At 48.3% G+C, this 7,207-nt stretch overlaps 1 non-coding gene across 1 annotated transcript; it reads right to left on the bottom strand.

The window, feature by feature from the left end:
* Positions 1–1,914: 1,914 nt before the first annotated feature.
* On the bottom strand, positions 1,915–1,986 carry trnac-gca. The gene has a single exon. It is a non-coding gene; the product is annotated as a tRNA-Cys (tRNA).
* Between the last annotated feature and the right edge of the window lie 5,221 nt (positions 1,987–7,207).

The following is a 7,207-nucleotide window of genomic DNA, read 5'->3' as shown; positions in this document are numbered from 1 at the left end:
CGCCATTGTCTGCGGCGGGGGGGGGGGGGGGGGGCAACAAGTTAGCATGGTGCATACTCCCGTGTCCACCAGGTTGATGGTCTGCACAGTGGCACCGATTGGCACTGCGAGCTCCGGCTCCGCATGTCCTCTCCATCACCTCAAGCCTGCTCCATCAGTGTCCGGCACCATGAGAGGCCCTGGTCCTACCGCCCATCCCTGCTGCCAGGGGTACCTTTGGGTGGCACTGCCCTCACTGGAGAAGGTGCCAAGGAGGTGCCGCATGAGGCCTTGTGTGTACCTGACATTCGAGGACCTGCCAGACCAGACCCGTCGGAGATTCCGGCTGAGAAGAGAGACAGTGCAACACATCTACCATATAATGGCACACCTAACACTGCGGGGATATGGGAGAGGACACCCGCTCCCAGTGACCGTCAAGATGAAAAAAAAATGAAGATCGCTTATTGTCACAAGTAGGCTTCAAATGAAGTTACTGTGAAAAGCCCCTAGTCGCCACATTCCGGCGCCTGTTCGGGGAGGCTGGTACGGGAATGACGGCCACCCTGAATATCTGTGTGAGGAAATCCTTCCAGTCGCCATGTGTGTGACACTGGGTGGTTCACCAGTGAGTGGCGGCCGGTTGGGTGGGGTGTTTGGGGCCCGGGGGGTGGGGTGTGGGAGTCGGCACACCCATACGGCCGGTGTCACTGTGTTGAACTATGGGCCTCAGTGTGGTCAGTGGGTGCGCAGCAAGTTTGTCACCATAATGGTGGTCGGTACCTGAGTACCTGACAAGTTCCTGTGAGGGGCGCCACCCCGGCTGCTCGATCTGTTCCCCCTCCCCCAGTACACATAATGGGTGCGGTACTACCTCCGGGTGAATAAAATCACCAAAAACGAGCGGCAGGTGGTCACTTTGCTCACCACCTGTGACCCGCATATGTGTGGGGTGATGAGGAGCCTTACGTACCAAGCTGCACTGGACATCAAGACGTTTGATGAACTTGTGACCTTAGTGGGGCAACATTTTAACCCAACCCCGTCCACGATAGTCCAGCGTTACAAGTTTAATCTGCAGAGAGGACCCCAGGAGAATCCCTTGCAGAGTTTCTATCCAGGCTACACAGGATTGCGGAGTACTGTGACTATGGTGAGACTTTGTCAGAAAGGTTACGCGACCGTTTGGTTTGTGGTATTAACAACACGGCCACCCAGAGAAAGTTGTTAGCCAAGCTGGCATTGAGTTTTCAACAGGCCATTCAGACAGCGTTGTCCTGAGGGAGCGCAGAACGGGGAGTGCAGGAGCTACAGGGAATGGAGGTGCATGCCTTGGGGTGCAACCCTTTCCATCTAAAAGCATCTCCCTACACCTCTGCCATACCTTGGGCACGGCGGCGTCTGGATCGACACCAGTGGCCACCGGACGTTCCTTGCCAAAGGAAGCCTTCTCCAGAACTGATGGATGAGGAGCCATGTCAGTGTCAGACTTGTGGCCACCGACCCCGTCGCGGACGCCTGCAGGCGCCGCCGTTCCAATAGAAACTGGGGACAGCCATGGATGAACCAGTGGCGACTACTCCCGAGGATGTCATGGGTGACTTTAACTTTCCAAATATTGATTGGAACCACTATAATTTGAATAGTTTGGATGGGGCTGTTTTTATCGAGCCCCTCAAGCCTGCTCCGCCATTCAATGAGATCATGGCTGATCTTTTGTGGACTCAGCTCAACTTTCCCGCCCGAACACCATAACCCTTAATCCCTTTTTTTCTCAAAAAACTATCTATTTTTATCTCAAAAAGATTTAATCAGCATTCAGTTCAAGCAGCAGATGATGTCTCACAGTGTTCTCCACTTGATAGCAGCATGCTTTGTTACAGCAAGTATTTCCTAAACTGTTGCAATGAAGGAGACATGATAGCGAAACAGCATAGGAGGCATCTGGATTTGAACCAGAGACCTCTTGATCTGCATTCAAATGCTCTACCACTGAGCTATACCCCCATATGCAATGAAGGAGCCTCAACTGCTTCACTGGGCAAGGAATTCCATAGATTCACAACCCTTTGGGTGAAGAAGTTCCTCCTAAACTCAGTCCTAAATCTACTTCCCCTTATTTTGAGGCTATGTCCCCTAGTTCTGCTGTCATCCGCCAGTGGAAACAACCTGCCCGCATCTATCCTATCTATTCCCTTCATAATTTTAAATGTTTCTATAAGATCCCCCTCATCCTTCTAAATTCCAACGAGTACAGTCCCAGACTACTCAACCTCTCCTCATAATCCAACCCCTTCAGCTCTGGGATTAACCTAGTGAATCTCCTCTGCACACCCTCCAGCGCCAGTACGTCCTTTCTCAAGTAAGGAGACCAAAACTGAACACAATACTCCAGGTGTGGCCGCACTAACACCTTATACAATTGCAACATAACCTCCCTAGTCTTAAACTCCATCCCTCTAGCAATGAAGGACAAAACTCCATTTGCCTTCTTAATCACCTGTTGCACTTGTAAACCAACCTTCTGTGACTCATGCACTAGCACACCCAAGTCTCTCTGAACAGCGGCATGCTTTAATATTTTATCGTTTAAATAATAATCCTGTTTGCTGTTATTCCTACCAAAATGGATAACCTCACATTTGTCAACATTGTATTCCATCTGCCAGACCCTAGGCCATTCACTTAACCTATCCAAATCCCTCTGCAGATTTCAAGTATCCTCTGCACTTTTCACTTTACCACTCATCTTAGTGTCATCTGCAAACTTGGACACATTGCCCTTGGTCCCCAACTCCAAATCATCTATGTAAATTGTGAACAATTGTGGGCCCAACGACACCACTAGCTACTGATTGCCAACCAGAGAAACACCCATTTATCCCAACTCTTTGCTTTCTATTAATTAACCAATCCTCTATCCATGCTACTACTTTACCCTTAATGCCATGCATCTTTATCTTATGCAGCAACCTTTTGTGTGGCACCTTGTCAAAGGCTTTCTGGAAATCCAGATATACCACATCCATTGGCTCCCCGTTATCTACTGCACTGGTAATGTCCTCAAAAAATTCCACTAAATTAGTTAGGCATGACCTGCCCTTTATGAACCCATGCTGCGTCTGCCCAATGGGACAATTTCTATCCAGATGCCTCGCAATTTCTTCCTTGATGATAGATTCCAGCATCTTCCCTACTACTGAAGTTAAGCTCACTGGCCTATAATTTCCTGCTTTCTGCCTACCTCCTTTTTTAAACAGTGGCGTCACGTTTGCTAATTTCCAATCCACCGGGACCACCCTCCAAGAAGAAGGCTTATGTTAGGATGAGACATGAAGGCTCAGTTAGGGCACTTGAGAGTTACAAGTTAGCCAGGAAGGACCTAAAGGGAGAGTTAAGAAGAGCGAGGAAAGGACACGAAAAGTCATTGGCGGATAGGATCAAGGAAAAACCTAAGGCTTTCTATAGGTATATCAGGAACAAAAGAATGACTAGTGTAAGATTAGGGCCAATCAAGGATAGTAGTGGAAAGTTGTGTGTGGAATCAGAGGAGATAGGGGAAGCGTTAAATGGATATTTTTCGTCAGTGTTTACACTGGAGAAAGACAATGTTGTCGAGGAGAATACTCAGGTACAGTCGACCAGGCTAGATGGGATTGAGGTTCACAAGGAGGGGGTGTTAGCAATTTTGGAAAGTGTAAAAATAGATAAGACCCCATGGCCAGATGGGATTTATCCTAGGATTCTCTGGGATGCCAGGGAGGAGATTGCAGAGGCTTTGTCCTTGATCTTTATGTCGTCTTTGTTGACATGAATAGTGCCGGAAGACTGGAGGATAGCAAATGTTGTCCCCTTGTTCAATAAGTGGAGTAGAGACAACCCTGGTAATTATAGACCTGTGAGCCTTACTTTGGTTGTGGGTAAAATGTTGGAAAAGGTTATAAGAGATAGGGTTTATAATCATCCTGAAAAGAACAAGTTGATTAGCGATACTCAACACAGTTTTGTGAAGGGTAGGTCATGCCTCACAAACCTTATTGAGTTTTTTGAGAAGGTGACCAAACAGGTGGATGAGGGTAAAGCGGTTGCTGTGGTGTATATGGATTTCAGTAAGGCATTTGATAAGGTTCCCCACGGTAGGCTATTGCAGAAAATACGGAAGTATGGGATTGAAGGTGATTTAGCGGTTTGGATCAGTAATTGGCTAGCTGAAAGAAGACAGAGGGTGGTGGTTGATGGCAAATGTTCATCCTGGAGTTCAGTTACTAGTGGTGTACCGCAAGGATCTGTTTTGGGGCCACTGCAGTTTGTCATTTTTATAAATGACCTGGAAGAGGGTGTAGAAGGATGGGTTAGTAAATTTGCAGATGACACGAAGGTCGGTGGAGCTGTGGATGTTATAGGTTACAGAGGGACATAGATAAGCTGCAGAGCTGGGCTGAGAGGTGGCAGATGGAGTTTAATGCGGAAAAGTGTGAGATGGTTCACTTTGGAAGGAGTAACAGGAATGCAGAGTACTGGGCTAATGGCAAGATTCTTGGTAGTGTAGATAAACAGAGAGATCTCGGCATCCAGGTACATAAATCCCTGAAAGTTGCCACCCAGGTTAATAGGGCTGTTAAGAAGGCATATGGTGTGCTAGTCTTTATCATTAGGGGGATTGAGTTTCGGAGCCACGAGGTCATGCTGCAGCTGTACAAAACTCTGGTCCGACTGCACTTGGAGTACTGCGTGCAGTTCTGGTCACCACATTATAGGAAGGATGTGGAAGCTTTGGAAAGGGTTCAGAGGAGATTTACTAGGATGTTGCCTGGTATGGAGGGAAGGTCTTACGAGGAAAGGCTCAGGGACTTGAGGTTGTTTTCATTAGAGAGGAGAAGGCTGAGAGGTGACTTAATAGAGACATATAAGATAGTCAGAGGGTTAGATAGGGTGGACAGTGAGAGTGTTTTTCCTCGGATGGTGATGACCAACACGAGGGGACATAGCTTTAAATTGAGGGGTGGTAGATATAGGACAGATGTCAGAGGCAGTTTCTTTACTCGGAGAGTAGTAGGGGTGTGGAATGCCCTGCCTGCAACAGTAGTAGACTCGCCAAATTTAAGGGCATTTAAGTGGTCACTGGATAGACATATGGATGAAAATGGAATAGTGTAGGTCAGATAGGCTTCATATGGTTTCACGTGTCGGCGCAACATCGAGGGCCGAAGGGCCCGTACTGCGCTATAATGTTCTATGTTCTATGTTCTCACTTGTAACTCTCAAGCGCCCTAACTGAACCATCACATGTCATCTTTACATAAGCCTCCTTCTTCCGCTTGACAAGTGTTTCAACTGCTTTAGTAAACCATTGTTCCCTCGCTCGACCACTTCCTCCCTGCCCAACAGGTACATACTTATCAAGGACACACAGTAGCTGTTCCTTGAACATGCTCCACATTTCCATTGTGCCCATCCCCTGCAGTTTTCCTCTCCAGCCGATGCATCCTAAGTCTTGCCTCATCACATAATAATTGCCTTTCCCTCAGATATGACTCTTGCCTTGCAGTATATACCTATCCCTTTCAATCGCTAAAGTCAGCGTAATCGAATTGTGGTCACTATCACCAAAGGGCTCACCTACCTCCAAATTTGACACCTGTCCTGGTTTATTACCCAGTACCAAATCCAATACGGCCTTGCCTCTCGTTGGCCTATCTACATACTGCGTCAGGATACCCTCCTGTACACATTGGACAAAAACGGACCCATCTAAAGTACTCGAACTATAGTTTTTCCAGTCAATATTTGGAAAGTTAAAGTCCCCCATAACAACAACCCTGTTACTTTCACACCTATCCAGAATCATCTTTGCAATCCCTTCCTCTACATCTCTGGAACTTTTCGGAGGCCCATAGAAAACCCCTAACAGGGTAACCTCTCCTTTCCTGTTTCTTAACTCAGCCCATACTACCTCAGTATTCGAGTCCTCACCAAATGTCCTCTCAGCCACCGTAATACTGTCCTTGACTAACAATGCCACCCCTCCCCCTCTCATACCACCTTCCCCGAGCTTACTGAAATATCTAAACCCCGGCACCTGCAACAACCATTCCTCGCCCTGCTCTATCCATGTCTCTGAAATGGCCACAACATCGAAGTCCCAGGTACCAACCCATGCCGCAAGCTCACCCACCTTATTCCGGATGCTCCTGGCATTGAAGTAGATGCACTTTAAACCACCTTCCTTCCTGCCGGTACACTCCTGCAACTTTGAAACCTTACTCATGACCTCACTACTCTCAACCTCTTGAGTACTGGAGCTACAATTCAGGTTCCCAATCCCCTGCTGAACTAGTTTCAACCCTCCCAAAGAGCATTAGCAAACCTCACCCCCCAGGATATCAGTACCCCTCTGGCCCAGGTGTAGACCATCCCGTTTGTAGAAGTCCCACCTATCCCAGAATGAGCCCCAATTGTCAAGGAATCTGAAACCCTTCCTCCTGCACCATGCCTGCAGCCACGTGTTCAACTGCTCTCTCTCCCTGTTGCTCGACTCGCTAGCACGTGGCATGGGTAACAACTCAGAGATAATAACTCTGTTATTAGCAGAGGGCAGCAGAGCAGAGCTACTGATTGGCTGTTCCGGGGAGATTTGCATACGTGCAGTGCGGTCAGCCTAATTTGAAGGTGTACCTGCGAAAGAGACACGAGGAGTTCGAGTGCAAGCAAGCATCCAGCAGAGCGGAGCTACTGATTGGCTGTTCCGGGGAGATTTGCATACGTACAGTGCGGTCAGCCTAATTTGAAGGTGGTTTGTGAAGGGGCTGTTGTCAAGTGACAATTAAGGTAAAGGTAAAGGGTAAAAATGGCAGGAGATCCCAGACCCGTGTTATGCTCCTCGTGCGCAATGTGGGAGTTCAGGGACGTGGCTGATGCCCCTGACTTCTTCATATGCGGGAAGTGTGTCCAGCTGCAGCTCCTGTTAGACTGCATGACGGCTCTGGAGCTGCGGATGGACTCACTTTGGAGCATCCGCGATGCTGAGGAGGTCGTGGATAGAACGTTCAGTGAGTTGGTCACACCGCAGATTAGGATTGGTGAGGGAGACAGGGGATGGGTGAACAAAAGGCAGAGAAAGAGCAGGAAGGCAGTGCAGGTGTCCCCTGTGGTCATCTCCCTCCAAAACAGGTATACCGTTTTGGATACTGTTGGGGGAGATAACTCACCAGGGGAAGGCAGTAGTAGC

Source organism: Scyliorhinus canicula, chromosome 16 (assembly GCF_902713615.1).
Source record: "Scyliorhinus canicula chromosome 16, sScyCan1.1, whole genome shotgun sequence".
Lineage (NCBI taxonomy): Eukaryota > Metazoa > Chordata > Chondrichthyes > Carcharhiniformes > Scyliorhinidae > Scyliorhinus > Scyliorhinus canicula.
The sequence above is the reverse complement of the archived record's forward strand: the minus strand, read 5'-3'. Positions and strand labels throughout refer to the sequence as shown.